At 44.2% G+C, this 24,536-nt stretch overlaps 1 protein-coding gene across 1 annotated transcript in view; it reads left to right on the forward strand.

Moving 5' to 3' along the window:
- NPAS2 (neuronal PAS domain protein 2) overlaps positions 1-24,536 on the forward strand; it is a 182,538-nt gene that overhangs the window by 36,789 nt on the left and 121,213 nt on the right. The window lies entirely within an intron of this gene.

Genomic DNA, 24,536 nt, shown 5'->3' on the forward strand with positions numbered 1-24,536 from the left:
GATGGGAAATTACGAATGCTAAAGAGTTGCATCGTTAAATACAGCTGGACCATTTTCACACAACGGTGAAGACATGTTTTTTGTGCAAATATTTTATCTTTGCCATTTTGACCATTCTTATTTTAGTCTCTTCCATCTGTGAGCTCTAATGTATATGTGTATATAATTCCCTGCATTCCATCTTGTAGTGTTGTTATTGAGTACATCTCTCTCGGATAGACAGCGTCCTCCATGAAAGCAAGCTTTGGGCCTAAAACACACCTTCATTTGTCACACTGCCCAATCTGCACCGAACACAGCTCAGCCCCTAGGAATTGCCTGAAAAACGAATGAACAAAAACATTTCTACCACAGTGAGCCTGTCGAGTTGTGAAAATGCTGTGCTGAGATGTTGTGAAGATGGGATGTGTAATGCACTTGATCTATCAGCAGCTACATGCTTAGTGGGAATTTGGTCGACTTAGATTATTATGAATTAGCATCCTGTCTCTTTGGAAGTTGTAAATAATTCAGAGTCCATGTGGGATGCCTTTTATCTTCTCTGGCTTGTTGATCTGTGTGTTGATTGTGTGTAGGAAGAGGGCTCCTCTGAGTGTCAGGACAACATTTTGTGGTTATTGATTTCGTCATTTATCAAGTTACCTTAAATTCTAGAGCTGGTAGTCCATGAGGATAAAATATTAGGAGTATGTTTACATTGCTCACAAATTTCCTTGATATTTTCCAAAAGAGAGTGATATAAGATTCGGGTATAAATAAAGCCTCTACTGCACTTGATGGAGATGAGTTCAGAGTTAAGTTCCCATTTGATCAGCTGGCAACTCCTTGGAGTAAAATAACAAGATCCCAGCTTTGGGACACGTGTGAAGTGCCTGGTTTGGGACTATGGAGCCATTTCTGAGGCATAAGGAAAGTGGCATAGAAAAATGGTTGCCAAATCTTCTGCAGTGCTTGTATATATTAATGTCTATGTAAACAAAAAAATGGGATACATACTCCCTTAGTGTTTAAAATGACTACTAAATGTTTCTGGTAAGTGTTGGGGTTTGTAACCAAGAATTTATGGTAAAAATATAGAGCAGCATTTCTCAAACTTATTGATCTCAGGACCGACCCCTTTGCATTCTTCAAAATTATTGAGAATCCCAAAGACTTTTTGTTTATGTGGCTTTTATCTATAAGTATTTATCATCTTAGAAATTAAAACTGAGAAAATTTTTTAATATTCATGTAAAACTAATAAGTGTATTGTGTTTTAACATAAAAATAATAATTGTGTTTCCCAGAACAATATATAATTTAGTGAGAAGACTGGCATTGTTTTAATATTTGCAATTCTCCTTAATGTCTGGCTTCATAGAGGGCAGATAGCACACATGTCCGTGTCCCCTGGGAAACTCCGCTGTACATTTGTGAGACAATGAGGTTGAAAAAGACAGATAATGTCTTAGTATTATCATGAAAATAATTTTGACTTTGTAGATCTCCTGAGCACCCAAGGGGTCACCAGACCACAGTTTGAAAACTGCTAATATAGAATAAATTGTTGAATCAGGATATTCTTGAACATAAGAACCCGGAACCCAACTACAAATCTATTCTCTGGGCCAAGGTGTCGGGAGTCCATGGGAGGAAGCATGTTGCATTGCCCACCTAAGCCAGTGGGTTCCTTTGGACAGACATTCAACCTCCCCTCTGCTCTGGGCACGCAGCCTGGGCTCCTGTCTGTTCAGGGCAGTGCCAAGGCCCTACTTACCTGCTGTGTGTTCTTAGGCTATCACTTCTCTCCGCTGCCGTCCTTTGGGCAGCTCATACAATTTACCTGGTTTCCTGACCAGTGACTACTGACCTGTCTAAGACGTAAGTAGGACATCTTACACAGGCATCCTACTGTGTAAGACGCCTTTACTCAAGTTGTATTACTTGGTCACACCAGTCACCACCATGACTTCTAATTAAAATAAGAAGGGGTGAGCTCTTGAACATTCAGAACCCTAGTCAAAAATCCAACCCTCTGACCTGGCCTCAGAAAAGAATTTGGAAAAGGGGCAGTTCCAAGTGCTTGGTGTTACTGACTGGATCTCCACCCCACATGCAAGAAGTCATGCTTCCATTTGACCTGGAAATTGAAGGCCCTCTGTCCAGGAAGGACAGCTGCTAAATTTGGGGACAAAGAGGCTGCTGTTTGGACCAAACCCTGGAAGGCCACACCTGGAGCAATGCTGCAGACAGAGACCTTGAGCTACCTCTGGCTAAAATTGTTAACCATCCTAAGTGCTTGCCTAGGCTCTGATGTCTGCCTAGGCCTGATATCTGCTTATTTCTGCCTCTTTGCTAATTTTGACACTGACCTGGGACCCAACTCTCAACGTGACTGCCCAGGGTGACCTTCCACTCCCTCATCAGCGTCTACACTCAGTCTTCTTTTTATGAATGGGCGGTTGCTCTCATCAGTGCCTGGTGCTGGTCCCTGCTGTCTGACAACACACTCTGCCGGACCCTAGCTGTGCCATCAGTGATGGCTGAAAGATCAGAACTGGGGTGAGCAGCGTGACAAAAGAGTCAAGGCCAGAGAGGGGAGAAAACAGAACAGTCGATTTGTGCAAAGGACTCCTATCCATCTTTGACTTTTCTCCTCGGACATTCCTGACACAGTTTGTCAAGAGCAGGCGACTCATGAGTCACTTGTTTACCATGTGATTTCATTCCCCTCCCTGTAAGAAAAATACTAAGGAAGTAAAGCTGAGTTCATTTTTCTTTTATCCACCCTCTTTTTGCTTCTCCCAGCAGGACTTGCCCTGTCAGCAGGCCCAGATATGTCAGTCAAGGCATCTCTTTGTCCGGCAGCCTCAGCTAGAGCTAACCTGGCTCGTGGGGCACAGGGAAGCAACTCCGATGCTGAGTATTTCTTTCCACAATATCATGCCCGAACCTGAACGTGGGGTGATTAGATTACTCACTTGCCACATAGAATATACATTCCAAAACATTCAAGTTACAGTGCCACAAGGAAAGGCAGGAGAACTTCTAATAGCAGGGTAACGTCTTCATTCGTTCATTCATCCGATCATTCAGAAGTATTTACTGAGTGCTGTTAGGTGCTAGACTGAACAAAAAACATCTGTGAACAAAACAAAGACTCTTGCTCTCATTGTTCCAGTAACAAATCATCATTCATCTAAAGTTTTGGGTAAAATGAATCTTTTCTCTAGATTCTCAATGGTCATTTTAGATATTGTAGCTTCAATACTGTTTCTTATTTGCTCAGTCTAGGGAGCCTAGTGTGAGTGAGGAAGTGGGGAAGACAATGCTTGTTTTTTTGTTTTTGTTTTTGGTGACATAAGGCACACACCATTCCAAAGGCAATTGTTTACAAGTTAATTTATTTTGTGGCCAGTGTAATACCTGGTCACCCAGCAACTAGTTGAATTTGAAATGGATGATCCAAATCCCTTGTTAGAAGGACTAAAAAAATAGTCTACTCTGATTTAAAAAGGAACTTTCTAGATGGTCAATATTTATTTGCTGTGTGCTTAAAAAGAATGTTTGTCCTCCTGTTATTGGGTGCAGTATTTCATATTGTCCATTAGATCTGTGCTGCTCAATTTTATTTATCCGAGTTTTTGTATTTCCTGATGTATCAGTTGTGAGATATGTCAGAACCTTCTGACCATGTGATAGAGTTGTCAGTTTCTGCTTGAGGTTTGGTATATTTTTTGCTTTATATGTTTTGAGGTTATATTATTAGTTGCATACAAGTTTAGGATTATTTTCTCTTCCAAGCAAATTGAAACTTTTGTCCTTCTTTTGTGACCCTATGTTATCTCTAAGTTACGCTGATAGGCTAATAAGTTATGCTTATTGCCTAAAATATCTGTCTGATATTAATAGAGGTATAACAGATTTCTTTTTTAGTATTTACTTAGTATTTTTTTTTCTCCTTTTACTCTTAAGTTTTCTATCTTTATATTATGGACATGTTTCTTACAAGCAACATTTGCTAGATTTTTTAAAAATCCTGCCTGATGACTATTTTTTTTTTAAACTAGAGAGATTACTCTGTACATTTATTATGATTCCTAAAGTACTTTATTTTTAACCATTTTATATTATACTTGGTATTTGTCTCAATTGTTCTGCTTTTTTTATCTTTTTCTGCCTTCTCTTGCATTTTTCTTTCTCTTCATTACATTTTTTTCCCTCCACTCGTTTGAACTTAGGCATTAGCTTTCACTCTATCCTGTGTCTCGTCTCTTTTATATTTTCCACCTTTATTGTCTCTCTATTCTGCAGTCTGGACAGTTTCTTCAGATATGTCTTAAACTTCAGTAATTCTCACTTCACCTGTGTCTCCACTTCATTTTAACCAGCCTGATGATTTTTTTAAACATATTGTATTATTACTCCAGAAATGCTCATCCTTTTCAAAATTTCGAATTTGCTTGGTCTTATTGTTTTAAAATAATCCCTTGTTCCTTGATTTGATTTTAAATCCTCATGTTTATGTCTTTAAACATACTTACTTTATAATGATCCTTCCAATATCTGATGTCACTGTGGACCTGATTTTGCTCTCTGTTGTTTCTGCTGGGTCTCTCTCGGGGTCCTTTTCTCTTGCACATTTTGGGAATTTTGACTGGGCTCATAATCCTTAGAACTTGATATGTGAGGATTTTTTGGAGCCCGGTTTAAAGTTACTTTCCTCTAAGGAGGATTTGTGTTTGCTCTACTACGTACCTGTGTGTTGTCAACCTGAAACCACATGAAATTATCCCTTAAGGATTTTCAAACCACACAGTGGGGATTTGGGCCTGAAACCCAGTTTGGGGTTATGACCATTTGGGAGAGACTATTTTTCTCCTTGAGGTTAAAAAAGGCAAGTTCCTTTCCTGTGCCTTTTGGGTGGACAGGTTACTGCTCATTCCCATTTATACTGAGCACAGCCTGCCTTTGAGATCCGAGCTTTACACAAGGGTCCCCTGTTAGACTCCCCACCGTGGACAGGCTTCATCCCTGCCTTCTGCCTCGTCCCACACACCATCATGGCAAAGGATCAGGTCACCAGGGTTCACCTCCAGTGCCTTGTGATGTCAAAGGGTAAGGTCACGAGGTTCCTCTTCCGAGAAAGTGCTAGCTTTAGCCTCGTGTGCCCAGGACCCCGACTTCCACTGTGTGTGGCCTGTGCAGACTCCTTACTTTCTTATCAGCTCAACAGCTATTCCGATGTTTTCTATTCTTTTATCTTTTATTTTTAGTTGACTTCAGCAGGAGGCTGTCCAGGTATCTGCAGAACCACATGGAGTTAATAAATGTTCTGTATTGTCAAGGCCAAGGCACTGTCTTGTTTCTGGCAGATACCAACTTCACTGTTTAGTTCCTCCACCCAAAGATGGTCTCTCCTTCTCCCATGTGCTTTGTAGCTCAACACATCCCCCCAACCAGCACCACAGGGTGAGGGACTATACGGGTACCAACAGATGTGGCCGTGGCAATGCTGAGAGACCTTTCCCCCCCTCACCTCTGAATTGAGCTGTGTGGCACCTTGAACTTTGGAAGAGTCAGGTCCTATATATTAATATCATTCAGGCCCAGGGTCAATGGCTCTCAGCTTTCCTGCTAATACTGCTCTGGCAGAACTTTTCCCCGGCCAGTCTCAGTGTCCTGTCCCATTGCCCTGGGCAGCCTGTTGCCTTGTTTCCAACACCATGCTCTAACCCAGGGAGCAGCAAACAACTGCCTGCAGGCTGCATGTCACCCACAACCAGATTTTGTAAATAAAATTTTATTGGAACACAGGCACACCCATTTCTATTATCTTTGGGTGCCTTCCCACTACAATGACCCACAAAATTAGAAATATTTACTATCTATGTCTTTACAGAAAGAGTTTTCAGCCTTGCCCTAAGGCCCTGTCCTGGGCTGCTCACCACCCCTCCTTAACTCTTCCCTAGAGCATCCTGTAACCAGGCTCTCCTCTCCTCCATAACCACGTCGTAACCTCCCCAGCGCCAGCCTTGCTCCACCGAAGCCTCCCCCATCCTCAGCCTTGGTCAGGATTTGCCCTTTGAAACACTAGAAATGCATCCTTCCATGTCTAAGAGTCAGTTAATTAGTAGCTTTGCCTCAGAAACCCTCATTTAATTTAGTTTAGGCACTTAAAGTCTCTCCACTGCCTCAAGACCCTTTCTCCACCCTAGACTAGGTGTTCAGTTACAGATCCCTCGGGGGGAGGCAGATAGCGTGCGTACATCCATTTATACGTTCACTCCAAATGCACGTTTCAAGCAGCAGTTACAGCCTTGGAAATACAGCAACAACAAACATGTAACATAATATTTGAGTAAAGTTAAATAGCATTTAATGGCACCAGAGGAGCTCTCCTTTTGAGGCAGTAGCTTGAGCAGTGAAGAGTTTGTTCCTGGAAACAATCACCAGCAAGTATCTGTTTTGTGTGAGGGCTCATCAATGCGCTTTCTGTGGCTGAAAGAGCACGGCTGGCTTTGTCGACGGCCTGTGGTCAGGAGTGTACACGGTGGACTCAGGCTGCTCAGGTGGGAATCCCTGCCCTGCCACTGACTGACCAGTGACTGTGGGCAAGTCACTTAATCTCACTGTGCCTCAGTTTCCTCATCTGGACAATAGCGTCATAAGGTTACTAATGTGATGAAATGAAATAGAATATTTTAAAGTCCCTAGAACAGTGCCTGGAACCTAGGAAGCCTTCAAATGCTAGCCATTATCATCATGTATTACTTAATCTTTCTGACTTTTGTGTTTCCTTGTCTGTAAAATGGTAATCACAACAACAAACTTTTATTTTGTTTGAGGAGTAACCATGATGGGATTTAAAGCACCAAAACAGAGGGCACTGTAGGAGCCAAATAAATGGCAGATAGATACCATTTTCTGGGGTTTCATTAATAGTTCTCAATCTCCCTTTTTCTGCTGAGACTATTCATAAATTCCTTTTTTCAAAAGAAATGGTTTCTAGAAACATCTAGAACCTGGTGGCCATCCTCAGTATGGAGCCTCCAATGACTTCTTACTGTCTCATTCTGTAGCTGGACACTGGATAAAAGCCCAGAAATGTCTCTTCTCTTGTCTGCTAACGTTACTTACCCAAGACTCAGCCTCCACTTACAGGAAGCCATCCCTGAACCCCTGACCCCCACCACCTTGGCACCTCTGTAGCATCCTGTGATCCTGTCTGTCCACTGGAGCAGAGACTGGTATCATTCATCGGCACGTCTATTGCCACTAAGTCCCAAAAGCATACTGGTTCAGTGCATGAAAAAATGAATGACTAAATGGATGCCAATTAAAATCTCTTTGAGAACACACCATGAAGATCTCTGTCTTTAAAAATTTGCAGACGTGTTCATTTCCTCAATACAATAATATTAAACCTCACAAGAGTACTATATAAATGTACCCCTTTTTAAAAAACCATCGCCAAACTTCACAGTTAATGGAAACATGCACAAAAAATAAGACCCAAAAATATATGGCAACTCAGCTATATTATCCTTGAAACCTTCTATTTTTCTCCTATTCTTTACATTTTGTTCAAATACCATTTCACTTTCTTATGCTGTCTGTAAAAATATTTTATGATATTGTAAAGCATTTAATTTTTATAATAATTCAGTGGGGATTTGTTTGTGAGTGGGTTGGGTTTGCATGATAAGTGAGGCTGCTGGACCTGTGGAATGGATGGTGCACATAGCTCAGCAACCCCAGCCACTGCCCCTCATCTAGCTGTTGTGCCTGTCCTGCCTGTGCCTTGCATCGTAACTGTGGTAGCTTTGTATGGCTTAAGGAGAGAAGTGTCTTCATGTTTCACTGAACTTGAAAAATGGGGTGGGGGGCGGCTTCTGGAGGCTTTTTACAGCTGGCAGTTTTGAATATATAATCAATTGTCGAGCAAATAGTGAAGAGTAATGGAATAAGACCCACACAATGGGCATGACAAAGACAGGTTATATCTGATTTTGCCATATATTCAGCGCTCCACCATTGCAAGGGCATGGTGGAGGCATACATGGTCTTTGCTTCACCTGAGAAACTGGGAATTCTCATACAGCAATTGCCATTTACACAGATACAAATAAAGGAAAGCAAAGCATCAGTTTTCTCACAGCCCTGCAAAACCTAGTCAAGACAGAGAATGTCTTGAACTCTGGGGTTCTTTCCCATAGGCTATCTCCTGTCCTGGAATTCGGGGTGCTCCAACACCGGGTTCCATGCCATGGGCCTGAGGAGAGTGGAGTGCCCTTAATGACCATGTGGTGGGCCTCCTGCTAGGTGGTTTGTCTATCAAGTTTGAATTTATTGAAAAGGAGTGTGGAATCCAGGACATGTTGGCAGGTTGATATTTTATCATTTTTAGAATGAAATGTTTAAGCACATGTATACACCTACAATGAGATATTTAAAAAGGAAGGAAATTCTAATATATGTTATAACATGGATGAACCTTGAGGACCTTATGCTAAGTAAAATAAAGCCAGTTGCAAAAAGACAGATACTGTGTGATTCTAGTCATATGAGGGACCTAGAGTAGTCAGCTTCACAGAGACAGAAAGTGGAATGGTGGTTGCCAGGGCCGGGGGCAGGGGGATGGGGCGTGAGTGTTTAATGAGTACAGGGTGTCACTTTGGGACAATGAAACAGTTCTGGAGATGGATGGTGGGGATGGTTGCACAACAGTGTGAAGTGATGGTACGTAATACCACTGACCTGTACGCTTAAAAATGGTCACAATGGTAAATTTTATGTTATGCATATTTCACCACAATTTTTAAAAAGCAAATAAATAGATAACTAAAAAGCTTAGGCGTACACACACACACACACACACACACACACACACACACACGACACTTAGGGGGGATCCTACAGATGTGGGCTTGAAGCCTCATTTGGTGGCCCCTCAAAGGGCTGGGAGCGGGCAGCTCTGCTCCGCTGGCTCCTACCCCGAGTGGCTCCTGGGACGGTAGCTTGTCCGGGCTTGAGAGGCGCGGGCAGGGTTGCCTTCTGTTAGTTTTACAGACCAAAGGTCGTTTACTTTGGCATTTTTAACAAAGGTTTAAAAGTCTCTGGAATTTGCCAGTCAGGCTGGTCTCCCGGATCAAGCAGCGTGTACTTTCTCCTCAGCGCAGAGCCAGGAACGGCGGGCGGCATGAAAGCGTCCCCAGGGCTGCTTTCTCCTTGAAGTAACAAAAGGGAAGACGCACGAGGAAAAACACCCACATGGACTCAAACACTGCAGAAAGCAAACTTCACGCGGCAGGATGTTAGCACAGAAGGGAAACGGGAGGATAGGTTAAAGCCGTGTGAAGTGCAGAGAGTTCTGAAGGGAAAGCTCTTAAGCTATTTTTAGCTGCAAAAATGCTATAAATCCTGTTATCCCATTACACTCCAGCAGATCAAATTATTTGCCTTTCTCTCCTTTTACCACCACTAATTTTTTCTGTTTGATTAAATGAGAGCGGGCCTCAGAGGCAGCTGACATCAATGGAGAGGCCTGCTTTGGGGGTGCACAGGGCCTCCCTGGGTCTGTTCTTCTCTTCCACACGTCTGTCACTAGCAGTGACATGTCGAAGCCACACATCGGCTTAGCACCCTTTCTCCAGGATCCATGGGTAATTCGTAAGTCCTGAACTAAAGCTCCTGGCCAGTATCGTTTTGTGGGACCAGCACATGTTGCGTGGAGAAATGCAGCAATGGCCTGGTCCCCACGTCTGCTAAGAGGCCTTCGGGAGAGCACACAATCGGGTATCTGCCTCTGCCTTTCGGACCTGGCCTTCCCTCAAGGCCATATGCAGAATCTCCAGCTGCCCTAGGAGCCCGGGAATCTGTATTTTAATTGCTTTCTAAGTACTTCTGCTGCCCAGCGGGATTTGGGAACCACGGCCTGAATCAGTGATGTCCCATCAGTGGTAACTCATGCAGAGCTCAGGTGTGGGCTGGTGTGTGGCCGGTGGGGAAGGGGAGTCTTTCCAACCTGGATGCTTGTTACTGTCGGCAGCGTGGTGAGCGTGCTGTGTGGCTCAGGGCCGAAGCCCGTCTCTGGGCATCTCACCTGTCTGGAAAGCATCGCAAGACAGGCCCCAGAGCCCTCCATGCTGAGCTCCCGAGGAAGGTGGAGAGCCCGCCCCGACTCTTACCTCACCCACGTGGAGGTTGTCACCTGCCCTCAGGTGCTCAAGCTTGGAGAAGTGCTGCGAGAAACAGGAACTGTGGCTGCCAAGAGAGGCAGATAACGCCCAGGGACCAGAGAAAGGGCAGAAAAATGAGAGAAAGTGACAGAAGAACCCAGGAGGTTTGGCATTCCATGGGCCACTTGACTCCAAGGTCCTTAGTCTGCCCTCCTAGGATTGAATTCCTCGACTCCTCAGGAAGACTTGCAGTTGTGTTCACTTTGCTCAGCCAGGGAACACAGGGCATATGAGACCCTGTGGTCATTGCTCCTTCCAGAATGGTTGGAATAGGAGAGCTTTCTGGAGCAGCTAGTTTGAGAAGGGTGTTGTCCTGCACAGCTGGGCTGCACCAGGACTGAGCAGAGAGCCCCCAGCCTCCCTCTCTCAGGTGGGCTCGCCAGCCCCAGGGCTTCTCGTGGGGGGCTTTGTCATTTGGGCGTGTCCTGTGGGTGTCACAGCACCCATTTGACACAGCTCCACATGCATTTTCTGATATTTTTGCACCCCGTGGTGGTGGTTCCAGTCGTCAGTGGTAAATTAAACGTGGCGTGACTGTTGGCTCCAGTAGCTCTTCCTGGCATGCCCTCTTAGGGAGCCCTGTCACCGTGCTAAAGGGCAGCTGTATGTTCAACCAGCCAATCCTTTCCATTTTATTATGTGTACTGCCTTGTAAGAATACCAGGGGCCTTGTCTTGTACAATACCGGGACCCAGTAAAACAAAATTTTCAAACATGTCTGAAACGCCAATTTGGAAGTCTAGGGACTATCAGGATGTATCGGTGAGGTATAGCTAAGCCCAGAACGCTGTTCTTTGTAGGCCATCTGGACATCTACCTTGGCTGCAAAAGGTGGCAATGGGTCAGAGTTACCCAATGTCCATGGAAGGTTCTTTGGCATCAGCTGCTGTGACAATGGACAGCCTCCAGGGCCTAGGGCAGTGCATGTGGCCCTGCCAGGATCACTGGCCACCTGGCTCCAGACGCTAGGGAAGGCTGGGCAGGACGGGGAAAAATCCAGAGGACTGTCCCAGGAGCTCTGTGAGCAGCCTGGAGCAAGGAAGGCAGCGTTCCCTGATATTTATGCCTAATCAAGAATTTGACAGACTAACAGGATACTGGGTCACCCACAACCGGATGGGCGCACTTTGGAGACAGCTGAGGACCTAGAAAACCAGCAGTTCATGTTTCCAGCATTGGACAAGGACATGAGCAAGATGTGCAGTGACAAGCTGGAGAAGAATAGCTTTCTCTGTCAAACCCAAGAGAGAAGAGGAGGCATAGAGAGATTTGGGTACTTCATTTCTTCTTCAGAAGGAGCACCTGGTTTTAGCCAGCCACGGAAATGGCCCTGTGTGGTACATTAGGCTCTGTAAGAACAGACACCTTCCATTATCTGCCAACAGAATCAAGGTAACTTTGTTATTTTATTTGCAAGAAAAGGTGTCTGATTTTGTTGCTGTAGGTTATGTACATTCTCAGTGATACCCAGCCATAAGGGAGTGATGTTTACTTGTTTGAAATTCATCTGAGTCCAAGTAATATTACCTGGGTTTTGTGTGTGTGTGTGAAATTTTATTTTATTTTTTACTTTTTCAGTATATTATGAGGGCACAAATGTTAAGGTTATGTATCTTGTCCTTGCCCCCCCCTCCAGTGAGAGCTTCAAGCGTGTCCATCCCTCAGTTGGTGTGCATTGCACTCATTACCTAGGTTTTAAATGTTCACCACTGATTTTTTTTTCAATAAAGATACTATAAATTATTTAAAAGAAAATGCCCTCTAAATATTTTCATCAAGGTGCGGTAGAAAATATCTCTGGAACACATGTTGGTAGACATGAATAATTTGCTTCCTTGATAATATTTATTTTTTAAAGTAAATTTTATTGTATTTGAGGTTGACAACATAATGTTATAAGCTACACATAGGTAGTAAAATGGTTACTGTAATGAAGCCAATTGACATACCCATCATCTCACACAGTTCCTATGTACCCTTCCCACTTTGTATCCTCCCCAGACTAGAAGTGGCAGCTGTTTGAGGACTCATGTGACCCTCTCCCTACCCAACCTTTTGGCAGCACTAATAACAGCTGCTTGTAGAGTTGTTAATGGAATGGTAGTTAGTGTTTGGTCACAAAGTGGTAAGCCTGGCCTGGTTAAAGGGTGGTGTCCTCTCTGATGAGGAGAGACGTGTGTTCGTTTCTCTTTGTCAAGGGCCGTAGCCCATTGAGAGATGGCAGCCACCCATCTGCTTGGTTAATCTGATGCCTCTGAAGGCCTACTTTGAAACAGCACCCCCAAAATAAGAGAAAGCAGAAGGGAGTAGTCTACAGATAATAGCACTTACCACAGTGACAATTCATTCTGAGTGCTGGAGTGCCACACACAGGTGCAGGGCTTTGATGGTCAGCCACGTTCCATTCGAGCAGAAGGGGCCACAGCCGCCGGACTCTGCACACTTTCCCTCACTTTGATGGCTGGCTGGTTGGCTGGATGTGATGAGATCCCCATGCAGTGACCCGTGAGCCCACTCCTCAGTTGCTGCTTGTGTCTCACGGGGGAGATTCTGGCAGGTAGGAAGATATGAGTGATATCAGCGGCTGCACGGCCCATGGGCCCACAATTCTGTACCCCATGATCAGTGGGGTATTTGCTTTTTGCAACATACTAGCTCCATTTGAAGCCCAGCATGAGCTTATGATGGGGATGTATATCTAATGGGTCAGAATGGCATGTGAACGACTTTAAATAGCTTTTTCATCTTTCCTCCTACTAAACACGAGGATGGGAAATTACGAATGCTAAAGAGTTGCATCGTTAAATACAGCTGGACCATTTTCACACAACGGTGAAGACATGTTTTTTGTGCAAATATTTTATCTTTGCCATTTTGACCATTCTTATTTTAGTCTCTTCCATCTGTGAGCTCTAATGTATATGTGTATATAATTCCCTGCATTCCATCTTGTAGTGTTGTTATTGAGTACATCTCTCTCGGATAGACAGCGTCCTCCATGAAAGCAAGCTTTGGGCCTAAAACACACCTTCATTTGTCACACTGCCCAATCTGCACCGAACACAGCTCAGCCCCTAGGAATTGCCTGAAAAACGAATGAACAAAAACATTTCTACCACAGTGAGCCTGTCGAGTTGTGAAAATGCTGTGCTGAGATGTTGTGAAGATGGGATGTGTAATGCACTTGATCTATCAGCAGCTACATGCTTAGTGGGAATTTGGTCGACTTAGATTATTATGAATTAGCATCCTGTCTCTTTGGAAGTTGTAAATAATTCAGAGTCCATGTGGGATGCCTTTTATCTTCTCTGGCTTGTTGATCTGTGTGTTGATTGTGTGTAGGAAGAGGGCTCCTCTGAGTGTCAGGACAACATTTTGTGGTTATTGATTTCGTCATTTATCAAGTTACCTTAAATTCTAGAGCTGGTAGTCCATGAGGATAAAATATTAGGAGTATGTTTACATTGCTCACAAATTTCCTTGATATTTTCCAAAAGAGAGTGATATAAGATTCGGGTATAAATAAAGCCTCTACTGCACTTGATGGAGATGAGTTCAGAGTTAAGTTCCCATTTGATCAGCTGGCAACTCCTTGGAGTAAAATAACAAGATCCCAGCTTTGGGACACGTGTGAAGTGCCTGGTTTGGGACTATGGAGCCATTTCTGAGGCATAAGGAAAGTGGCATAGAAAAATGGTTGCCAAATCTTCTGCAGTGCTTGTATATATTAATGTCTATGTAAACAAAAAAATGGGATACATACTCCCTTAGTGTTTAAAATGACTACTAAATGTTTCTGGTAAGTGTTGGGGTTTGTAACCAAGAATTTATGGTAAAAATATAGAGCAGCATTTCTCAAACTTATTGATCTCAGGACCGACCCCTTTGCATTCTTCAAAATTATTGAGAATCCCAAAGACTTTTTGTTTATGTGGCTTTTATCTATAAGTATTTATCATCTTAGAAATTAAAACTGAGAAAATTTTTTAATATTCATGTAAAACTAATAAGTGTATTGTGTTTTAACATAAAAATAATAATTGTGTTTCCCAGAACAATATATAATTTAGTGAGAAGACTGGCATTGTTTTAATATTTGCAATTCTCCTTAATGTCTGGCTTCATAGAGGGCAGATAGCACACATGTCCGTGTCCCCTGGGAAACTCCGCTGTACATTTGTGAGACAATGAGGTTGAAAAAGACAGATAATGTCTTAGTATTATCATGAAAATAATTTTGACTTTGTAGATCTCCTGAGCACCCAAGGGGTCACCAGACCACAGTTTGAAAACTGCTAATATAGAATAAATTGTTGAATCAGGATATTCTTGAACATAAGAACCCGGAACCCAACTACAAATCTATTCTCTGGGCCAAGGTGTCGGGAGTCCATGGGAGGAAGCATGTTGCATTGCCCACCTAAGCCAGTGGGTTCCTTTGGACAGACATTCAACCTCCCCTCTGCTCTGGGCACGCAGCCTGGGCTCCTGTCTGTTCAGGGCAGTGCCAAGGCCCTACTTACCTGCTGTGTGTTCTTAGGCTATCACTTCTCTCCGCTGCCGTCCTTTGGGCAGCTCATACAATTTACCTGGTTTCCTGACCAGTGACTACTGACCTGTCTAAGACGTAAGTAGGACATCTTACACAGGCATCCTACTGTGTAAGACGCCTTTACTCAAGTTGTATTACTTGGTCACACCAGTCACCACCATGACTTCTAATTAAAATAAGAAGGGGTGAGCTCTTGAACATTCAGAACCCTAGTCAAAAATCCAACCCTCTGACCTGGCCTCAGAAAAGAATTTGGAAAAGGGGCAGTTCCAAGTGCTTGGTGTTACTGACTGGATCTCCACCCCACATGCAAGAAGTCATGCTTCCATTTGACCTGGAAATTGAAGGCCCTCTGTCCAGGAAGGACAGCTGCTAAATTTGGGGACAAAGAGGCTGCTGTTTGGACCAAACCCTGGAAGGCCACACCTGGAGCAATGCTGCAGACAGAGACCTTGAGCTACCTCTGGCTAAAATTGTTAACCATCCTAAGTGCTTGCCTAGGCTCTGATGTCTGCCTAGGCCTGATATCTGCTTATTTCTGCCTCTTTGCTAATTTTGACACTGACCTGGGACCCAACTCTCAACGTGACTGCCCAGGGTGACCTTCCACTCCCTCATCAGCGTCTACACTCAGTCTTCTTTTTATGAATGGGCGGTTGCTCTCATCAGTGCCTGGTGCTGGTCCCTGCTGTCTGACAACACACTCTGCCGGACCCTAGCTGTGCCATCAGTGATGGCTGAAAGATCAGAACTGGGGTGAGCAGCGTGACAAAAGAGTCAAGGCCAGAGAGGGGAGAAAACAGAACAGTCGATTTGTGCAAAGGACTCCTATCCATCTTTGACTTTTCTCCTCGGACATTCCTGACACAGTTTGTCAAGAGCAGGCGACTCATGAGTCACTTGTTTACCATGTGATTTCATTCCCCTCCCTGTAAGAAAAATACTAAGGAAGTAAAGCTGAGTTCATTTTTCTTTTATCCACCCTCTTTTTGCTTCTCCCAGCAGGACTTGCCCTGTCAGCAGGCCCAGATATGTCAGTCAAGGCATCTCTTTGTCCGGCAGCCTCAGCTAGAGCTAACCTGGCTCGTGGGGCACAGGGAAGCAACTCCGATGCTGAGTATTTCTTTCCACAATATCATGCCCGAACCTGAACGTGGGGTGATTAGATTACTCACTTGCCACATAGAATATACATTCCAAAACATTCAAGTTACAGTGCCACAAGGAAAGGCAGGAGAACTTCTAATAGCAGGGTAACGTCTTCATTCGTTCATTCATCCGATCATTCAGAAGTATTTACTGAGTGCTGTTAGGTGCTAGACTGAACAAAAAACATCTGTGAACAAAACAAAGACTCTTGCTCTCATTGTTCCAGTAACAAATCATCATTCATCTAAAGTTTTGGGTAAAATGAATCTTTTCTCTAGATTCTCAATGGTCATTTTAGATATTGTAGCTTCAATACTGTTTCTTATTTGCTCAGTCTAGGGAGCCTAGTGTGAGTGAGGAAGTGGGGAAGACAATGCTTGTTTTTTTGTTTTTGTTTTTGGTGACATAAGGCACACACCATTCCAAAGGCAATTGTTTACAAGTTAATTTATTTTGTGGCCAGTGTAATACCTGGTCACCCAGCAACTAGTTGAATTTGAAATGGATGATCCAAATCCCTTGTTAGAAGGACTAAAAAAATAGTCTACTCTGATTTAAAAAGGAACTTTCTAGATGGTCAATATTTATTTGCTGTGTGCTTAAAAAGAATGTTTGTCCTCCTGTTATTGGGTGCAGTATTTCATATTGTCCATTAGATCTGTGCTGCTCAATTTTATTTATCCGAGTTTTTGTATTTCCTGATGTATCAGTTGTGAGATATGTCAGAACCTTCTGACCATGTGATAGAGTTGTCAGTTTCTGCTTGAGGTTTGGTATATTTTTTGCTTTATATGTTTTGAGGTTATATTATTAGTTGCATACAAGTTTAGGATTATTTTCTCTTCCAAGCAAATTGAAACTTTTGTCCTTCTTTTGTGACCCTATGTTATCTCTAAGTTACGCTGATAGGCTAATAAGTTATGCTTATTGCCTAAAATATCTGTCTGATATTAATAGAGGTATAACAGATTTCTTTTTTAGTATTTACTTAGTATTTTTTTTTCTCCTTTTACTCTTAAGTTTTCTATCTTTATATTATGGACATGTTTCTTACAAGCAACATTTGCTAGATTTTTTAAAAATCCTGCCTGATGACTATTTTTTTTTTAAACTAGAGAGATTACTCTGTACATTTATTATGATTCCTAAAGTACTTTATTTTTAACCATTTTATATTATACTTGGTATTTGTCTCAATTGTTCTGCTTTTTTTATCTTTTTCTGCCTTCTCTTGCATTTTTCTTTCTCTTCATTACATTTTTTTCCCTCCACTCGTTTGAACTTAGGCATTAGCTTTCACTCTATCCTGTGTCTCGTCTCTTTTATATTTTCCACCTTTATTGTCTCTCTATTCTGCAGTCTGGACAGTTTCTTCAGATATGTCTTAAACTTCAGTAATTCTCACTTCACCTGTGTCTCCACTTCATTTTAACCAGCCTGATGATTTTTTTAAACATATTGTATTATTACTCCAGAAATGCTCATCCTTTTCAAAATTTCGAATTTGCTTGGTCTTATTGTTTTAAAATAATCCCTTGTTCCTTGATTTGATTTTAAATCCTCATGTTTATGTCTTTAAACATACTTACTTTATAATGATCCTTCCAATATCTGATGTCACTGTGGACCTGATTTTGCTCTCTGTTGTTTCTGCTGGGTCTCTCTCGGGGTCCTTTTCTCTTGCACATTTTGGGAATTTTGACTGGGCTCATAATCCTTAGAACTTGATATGTGAGGATTTTTTGGAGCCCGGTTTAAAGTTACTTTCCTCTAAGGAGGATTTGTGTTTGCTCTACTACGTACCTGTGTGTTGTCAACCTGAAACCACATGAAATTATCCCTTAAGGATTTTCAAACCACACAGTGGGGATTTGGGCCTGAAACCCAGTTTGGGGTTATGACCATTTGGGAGAGACTATTTTTCTCCTTGAGGTTAAAAAAGGCAAGTTCCTTTCCTGTGCCTTTTGGGTGGACAGGTTACTGCTCATTCCCATTTATACTGAGCACAGCCTGCCTTTGAGATCCGAGCTTTACACAAGGGTCCCCTGTTAGACTCCCCACCGTGGACAGGCTTCATCCCTGCCTTCTGCCTCGTCCCACACACCATCATGGCAAAGGATCAGGTCACCAGGGTTCACCTCCAGTGCCTTGTGATGTCAAAGGGTAAGGTCACGAGGTTCCTCTTCCGAGAAAGTGCTAGCTTTAGCCTCGTGTGCCCAGGACCCCGACTTCCACTGTGTGTGGCCTGTGCAGACTCCTTACTTTCTTATCAGCTCAACAGCTATTCCGATGTTTTCTATTCTTTTATCTTTTATTTTTAGTTGACTTCAGCAGGAGGCTGTCCAGGTATCTGCAGAACCACATGGAGTTAATAAATGTTCTGTATTGTCAAGGCCAAGGCACTGTCTTGTTTCTGGCAGATACCAACTTCACTGTTTAGTTCCTCCACCCAAAGATGGTCTCTCCTTCTCCCATGTGCTTTGTAGCTCAACACATCCCCCCAACCAGCACCACAGGGTGAGGGACTATACGGGTACCAACAGATGTGGCCGTGGCAATGCTGAGAGACCTTTCCCCCCCTCACCTCTGAATTGAGCTGTGTGGCACCTTGAACTTTGGAAGAGTCAGGTCCTATATATTAATATCATTCAGGCCCAGGGTCAATGGCTCTCAGCTTTCCTGCTAATACTGCTCTGGCAGAACTTTTCCCCGGCCAGTCTCAGTGTCCTGTCCCATTGCCCTGGGCAGCCTGTTGCCTTGTTTCCAACACCATGCTCTAACCCAGGGAGCAGCAAACAACTGCCTGCAGGCTGCATGTCACCCACAACCAGATTTTGTAAATAAAATTTTATTGGAACACAGGCACACCCATTTCTATTATCTTTGGGTGCCTTCCCACTACAATGACCCACAAAATTAGAAATATTTACTATCTATGTCTTTACAGAAAGAGTTTTCAGCCTTGCCCTAAGGCCCTGTCCTGGGCTGCTCACCACCCCTCCTTAACTCTTCCCTAGAGCATCCTGTAACCAGGCTCTCCTCTCCTCCATAACCACGTCGTAACCTCCCCAGCGCCAGCCTTGCTCCACCGAAGCCTCCCCCATCCTCAGCCTTGGTCAGGATTTGCCCTTTGAAACACTAGAAATGCATCCTTCCATGTCTAAGAGTCAGTTAATTAGTAGCTTTGCCTCAGAAACCCTCATTTAATTTAGTTTAGGCACTTAAAGTCTCTCCACTGCCTCAAGACCCTTTCTCCACCCTAGACTAGGTGTTCAGTTACAGATCCCTCGGGGGGAGGCAGATAGCGTGCGTACATCCATTTATACGTTCACTCCAAATGCACGTTTCAAGCAGCAGTTACAGCCTTGGAAATACAGCAACAACAAACATGTAACATAATATTTGAGTAAAGTTAAATAGCATTTAATGGCACCAGAGGAGCTCTCCTTTTGAGGCAGTAGCTTGAGCAGTGAAGAGTTTGTTCCTGGAAACAATCACCAGCAAGTATCTGTTTTGTGTGAGGGCTCATCAATGCGCTTTCTGTGGCTGAAAGAGCACGGCTGGCTTTGTCGACGGCCTGTGGTCAGGAGTGTACACGGTGGACTCAGGCTGCTCAGGTGGGAATCCCTGCCCTGCCACTGACTGACCAGTGACTGTGGGCAAGTCACTTAATCTCACTGTGCCTCAGTTTCCTCATCTGGACAATAGCGTCATAAGGTTACTAATGTGATGAAATGAAATAGAATATTTTAAAGTCCCTAGAACAGTGCCTGGAACCTAGGAAGCCTTCAAATGCTAGCCATTATCATCATGTATTACTTAATCTTTCTGACTTTTGTGTTTCCTTGTCTGTAAAATGGTAATCACAACAACAAACTTTTATTTTGTTTGAGGAGTAACCATGATGGGATTTAAAGCACCAAAACAGAGGGCACTGTAGGAGCCAAATAAATGGCAGATAGATACCATTTTCTGGGGTTTCATTAATAGTTCTCAATCTCCCTTTTTCTGCTGAGACTATTCATAAATTCCTTTTTTCAAAAGAAATGGTTTCTAGAAACATCTAGAACCTGGTGGCCATCCTCAGTATGGAGCCTCCAATGACTTCTTACTGTCTCATTCTGTAGCTGGACACTGGATAAAAGCCCAGAAATGTCTCTTCTCTTGTCTGCTAACGTTACTTACCCAAGACTCAGCCTCCACTTACAGGAAGCCATCCCTGAACCCCTGACCCCCACCACCTTGGCACCTCTGTAGCATCCTGTGATCCTGTCTGTCCACTGGAGCAGAGACTGGTATCATTCATCGGCACGTCTATTGCCACTAAGTCCCAAAAGCATACTGGTTCAGTGCATGAAAAAATGAATGACTAAATGGATGCCAATTAAAATCTCTTTGAGAACACACCATGAAGATCTCTGTCTTTAAAAATTTGCAGACGTGTTCATTTCCTCAATACAATAATATTAAACCTCACAAGAGTACTATATAAATGTACCCCTTTTTAAAAAACCATCGCCAAACTTCACAGTTAATGGAAACATGCACAAAAAATAAGACCCAAAAATATATGGCAACTCAGCTATATTATCCTTGAAACCTTCTATTTTTCTCCTATTCTTTACATTTTGTTCAAATACCATTTCACTTTCTTATGCTGTCTGTAAAAATATTTTATGATATTGTAAAGCATTTAATTTTTATAATAATTCAGTGGGGATTTGTTTGTGAGTGGGTTGGGTTTGCATGATAAGTGAGGCTGCTGGACCTGTGGAATGGATGGTGCACATAGCTCAGCAACCCCAGCCACTGCCCCTCATCTAGCTGTTGTGCCTGTCCTGCCTGTGCCTTGCATCGTAACTGTGGTAGCTTTGTATGGCTTAAGGAGAGAAGTGTCTTCATGTTTCACTGAACTTGAAAAATGGGGTGGGGGGCGGCTTCTGGAGGCTTTTTACAGCTGGCAGTTTTGAATATATAATCAATTGTCGAGCAAATAGTGAAGAGTAATGGAATAAGACCCACACAATGGGCATGACAAAGACAGGTTATATCTGATTTTGCCATATATTCAGCGCTCCACCATTGCAAGGGCATGGTGGAGGCATACATGGTCTTTGCTTCACCTGAGAAACTGGGAATTCTCATACAGCAATTGCCATTTACACAGATACAAATAAAGGAAAGCAAAGCATCAGTTTTCTCACAGCCCTGCAAAACCTAGTCAAGACAGAGAATGTCTTGAACTCTGGGGTTCTTTCCCATAGGCTATCTCCTGTCCTGGAATTCGGGGTGCTCCAACACCGGGTTCCATGCCATGGGCCTGAGGAGAGTGGAGTGCCCTTAATGACCATGTGGTGGGCCTCCTGCTAGGTGGTTTGTCTATCAAGTTTGAATTTATTGAAAAGGAGTGTGGAATCCAGGACATGTTGGCAGGTTGATATTTTATCATTTTTAGAATGAAATGTTTAAGCACATGTATACACCTACAATGAGATATTTAAAAAGGAAGGAAATTCTAATATATGTTATAACATGGATGAACCTTGAGGACCTTATGCTAAGTAAAATAAAGCCAGTTGCAAAAAGACAGATACTGTGTGATTCTAGTCATATGAGGGACCTAGAGTAGTCAGCTTCACAGAGACAGAAAGTGGAATGGTGGTTGCCAGGGCCGGGGGCAGGGGGATGGGGCGTGAGTGTTTAATGAGTACAGGGTGTCACTTTGGGACAATGAAACAGTTCTGGAGATGGATGGTGGGGATGGTTGCACAACAGTGTGAAGTGATGGTACGTAATACCACTGACCTGTACGCTTAAAAATGGTCACAATGGTAAATTTTATGTTATGCATATTTCACCACAATTTTTAAAAAGCAAATAAATAGATAACTAAAAAGCTTAGGCGTACACACACACACACACACACACACACACACACACACACGACACTTAGGGGGGATCCTACAGATGTGGGCTTGAAGCCTCATTTGGTGGCCCCTCAAAGGGCTGGGAGCGGGCAGCTCTGCTCCGCTGGCTCCTACCCCGAGTGGCTCCTGGGACGGTAGCTTGTCCGGGCTTGAGAGGCGCGGGCAGGGTTGCCTTCTGTTAGTTTTACAGACCAAAGGTCGTTTACTTTGGCATTTTTAACAAAGGTTTAAAAGTCTCTGGAATTTGCCAGTCAGGCTGGTCTCCCGGATCAAGCAGCGTGTACTTTCTCCTCAGCGCAGAGCCAGGAACGGCGGGCGGCATGAAAGCGTCCCCAGGGCTGCTTTCTCCTTGAAGTAACAAAAGGGAAGACGCACGAGGAAAAACACCCACATGGACTCAAACACTGCAGAAAGCAAACTTCACGCGGCAGGATGTTAGCACAGAAGGGAAACGGGAGGATAGGTTAAAGCCGTGTGAAGTGCAGAGAGTTCTGAAGGGAAAGCTCTTAAGCTATTTTTAGCTGCAAAAATGCTATAAATCCTGTTATCCCATTACACTCCAGCAGATCAAATTATTTGCCTTTCTCTCCTTTTACCACCACTAATTTTTTCTGTTTGATTAAATGAGAGCGGGCCTCAGAGGCAGCTGACATCAATGGAGAGGCCTGCTTTGGGGGTGCACAGGGCCTCCCTGGGTCTGTTCTTCTCTTCCACACGTCTGTCACTAGCAGTGACATGTCGAAGCCACACATCGGCTTAGCACCCTTTCTCCAGGATCCATGGGTAATTCGTAAGTCCTGAACTAAAGCTCCTGGCCAGTATCGTTTTGTGGGACCAGCACATGTTGCGTGGAGAAATGCAGCAATGGCCTGGTCCCCACGTCTGCTAAGAGGCCTTCGGGAGAGCACACAATCGGGTATCTGCCTCTGCCTTTCGGACCTGGCCTTCCCTCAAGGCCATATGCAGAATCTCCAGCTGCCCTAGGAGCCCGGGAATCTGTATTTTAATTGCTTTCTAAGTACTTCTGCTGCCCAGCGGGATTTGGGAACCACGGCCTGAATCAGTGATGTCCCATCAGTGGTAACTCATGCAGAGCTCAGGTGTGGGCTGGTGTGTGGCCGGTGGGGAAGGGGAGTCTTTCCAACCTGGATGCTTGTTACTGTCGGCAGCGTGGTGAGCGTGCTGTGTGGCTCAGGGCCGAAGCCCGTCTCTGGGCATCTCACCTGTCTGGAAAGCATCGCAAGACAGGCCCCAGAGCCCTCCATGCTGAGCTCCCGAGGAAGGTGGAGAGCCCGCCCCGACTCTTACCTCACCCACGTGGAGGTTGTCACCTGCCCTCAGGTGCTCAAGCTTGGAGAAGTGCTGCGAGAAACAGGAACTGTGGCTGCCAAGAGAGGCAGATAACGCCCAGGGACCAGAGAAAGGGCAGAAAAATGAGAGAAAGTGACAGAAGAACCCAGGAGGTTTGGCATTCCATGGGCCACTTGACTCCAAGGTCCTTAGTCTGCCCTCCTAGGATTGAATTCCTCGACTCCTCAGGAAGACTTGCAGTTGTGTTCACTTTGCTCAGCCAGGGAACACAGGGCATATGAGACCCTGTGGTCATTGCTCCTTCCAGAATGGTTGGAATAGGAGAGCTTTCTGGAGCAGCTAGTTTGAGAAGGGTGTTGTCCTGCACAGCTGGGCTGCACCAGGACTGAGCAGAGAGCCCCCAGCCTCCCTCTCTCAGGTGGGCTCGCCAGCCCCAGGGCTTCTCGTGGGGGGCTTTGTCATTTGGGCGTGTCCTGTGGGTGTCACAGCACCCATTTGACACAGCTCCACATGCATTTTCTGATATTTTTGCACCCCGTGGTGGTGGTTCCAGTCGTCAGTGGTAAATTAAACGTGGCGTGACTGTTGGCTCCAGTAGCTCTTCCTGGCATGCCCTCTTAGGGAGCCCTGTCACCGTGCTAAAGGGCAGCTGTATGTTCAACCAGCCAATCCTTTCCATTTTATTATGTGTACTGCCTTGTAAGAATACCAGGGGCCTTGTCTTGTACAATACCGGGACCCAGTAAAACAAAATTTTCAAACATGTCTGAAACGCCAATTTGGAAGTCTAGGGACTATCAGGATGTATCGGTGAGGTATAGCTAAGCCCAGAACGCTGTTCTTTGTAGGCCATCTGGACATCTACCTTGGCTGCAAAAGGTGGCAATGGGTCAGAGTTACCCAATGTCCATGGAAGGTTCTTTGGCATCAGCTGCTGTGACAATGGACAGCCTCCAGGGCCTAGGGCAGTGCATGTGGCCCTGCCAGGATCACTGGCCACCTGGCTCCAGACGCTAGGGAAGGCTGGGCAGGACGGGGAAAAATCCAGAGGACTGTCCCAGGAGCTCTGTGAGCAGCCTGGAGCAAGGAAGGCAGCGTTCCCTGATATTTATGCCTAATCAAGAATTTGACAGACTAACAGGATACTGGGTCACCCACAACCGGATGGGCGCACTTTGGAGACAGCTGAGGACCTAGAAAACCAGCAGTTCATGTTTCCAGCATTGGACAAGGACATGAGCAAGATGTGCAGTGACAAGCTGGAGAAGAATAGCTTTCTCTGTCAAACCCAAGAGAGAAGAGGAGGCATAGAGAGATTTGGGTACTTCATTTCTTCTTCAGAAGGAGCACCTGGTTTTAGCCAGCCACGGAAATGGC

Source organism: Microcebus murinus, chromosome 3 (genome assembly GCF_040939455.1).
Source record: "Microcebus murinus isolate Inina chromosome 3, M.murinus_Inina_mat1.0, whole genome shotgun sequence".
NCBI classification, from domain to species: domain Eukaryota; kingdom Metazoa; phylum Chordata; class Mammalia; order Primates; family Cheirogaleidae; genus Microcebus; species Microcebus murinus.